A 1,654-nucleotide genomic window follows, 5' to 3' on the forward strand; every position below is an offset into this window, starting at 1 on the left:
GCGTCCGGAGCCTGTGCTCCGCAACGGGAGAGGCCACAACAGTGAGAGGCCCGCCTACCGCAAAAAAAAAAAAAAAACAAACTACTAGCTATTAGTGGAAAAATGGTCAAAGCAGACATTTTACCAAAGAAATACATGGCTGGCAAAAAAGCACATAAAATGATGCTAAACATCATTAGTCATTAGGGAAATACACGTTAAAACCACAATGCGATACCCACAGCACATTTATTAGAATGGCTAAGACCAAGAGCTGACCAGATGTGGGACAACTGGAACTCTCATGCATTTTCTGGTGAGAATGCAATGTACAGCCAGTTTGGAAAACAGTTTGGCAGTTCTGTGTGTGTGTGTGTGTGTGTGTGTGTGTGTGTGTATAAATTAATTAATTATTGGAGTATAGTTGCTTTACAATGTTGTATTAGTTTCTGCTGTATAGCAGAGTGAATGGCAGTTCTTTATGAAGTCAAATATACACTCTCGAAAGAACCCAGCAATCTCACTGCTAGATGTTTACTCATTCACATAAAAACTTGTTCACAATTGTTCATGGCAGCTTTACTGATAATTACCAGAAACTGGAAAGAGCCCAAATGGCCTTCAAGTGTTGAATGGATAAAAAAAAACTGTGGTACATCCATAGCATGGGATACTATTTAGCAATAAAAAGGGGGGAATCCTACTGATACATACAACAACATGGATGAATCACAAATGCATTATGTTAAGTGAAAGAAGGCAGACTCAAAGGCTATATAAGGCACAATCCCACGTATAAGATATTCTGGAAAAGCCAAAACTACAGGCACTGAAAAACAGATAAGTGGGTGGCAGAAGATAGTGATAAAAGGAGGGGTTAATTACAGAGGGGTTAATTACAAAGTGGTATAGAGGAATTTGTTGGGGTACCAGGACTATCCTGTATCTTGACTATGGTGGTGATTAAGTGACTGCATGTTTCTCCAAACTTGAAAAACTGTATACTCAACATTTAGAGTGAATTTTATTGCATGTGACTTACACCTTAATTTATTTTAATGGAAAAACATAGCCATAGAACTTGTGGCATTGTGTAAATTCTAAAACCAGGAAGAGGTTTAAATCAGTGCTACATGTTTCTCTTTGTACTGTTCCTCTTTGGTTGACTTTATTCTTTTACTTTATTTATTTATTTGTTTGTTTGTTTGTTTTGGCTGCACTGAGTGGCTTTGCAGGACTTTATTCTTTTACTTTATTTATTTATTTATTTACTTACTTACTTACTTATTTACTCACTTACTCACTCACTCACTTATATACTTACTTACTTTGGCTGCACTGAGTGGCTTTGGAAGATCTCAGTTCCCCAATGAGGGATTGAATCCGGGCCACAGCAGTGAAAGCCTGGAATCCTAACCAATAGGCCACCAAGGAACTTCCTTCTTTTACTTTTTTTTTTTTTTGATTATTTATTTATCATTTTTGGCTGTGTTGGGTCTTTGTTGCTGTGCGTGGGCTTTCTCTAGTTGTCTAGGTGTGCGGGCTTCAGTAGTTGTGTCTCGCGGGCTCTAGAACTCAAGCTCAGTAGTTGTGGTACATGGGCTTAGCTGCTCCACAGCATGGGGGATCTTCCCGGACCAGGGCACGAACCCGTGTCCTCTGCATTGGCAGGTGG

At 39.3% G+C, this 1,654-nt stretch overlaps 1 protein-coding gene across 2 annotated transcripts in view; it reads left to right on the forward strand.

Moving 5' to 3' along the window:
• Positions 1–1,654, forward strand: part of RNF128 (ring finger protein 128) — a 100,704-nt gene that overhangs the window by 88,657 nt on the left and 10,393 nt on the right. The window lies entirely within an intron of this gene.

The sequence above is a fragment of the Lipotes vexillifer genome, unplaced genomic scaffold (genome assembly GCF_000442215.2).
Source record: "Lipotes vexillifer unplaced genomic scaffold, Lipotes_vexillifer_v1.1 scaffold358, whole genome shotgun sequence".
NCBI lineage: Eukaryota > Metazoa > Chordata > Mammalia > Artiodactyla > Lipotidae > Lipotes > Lipotes vexillifer.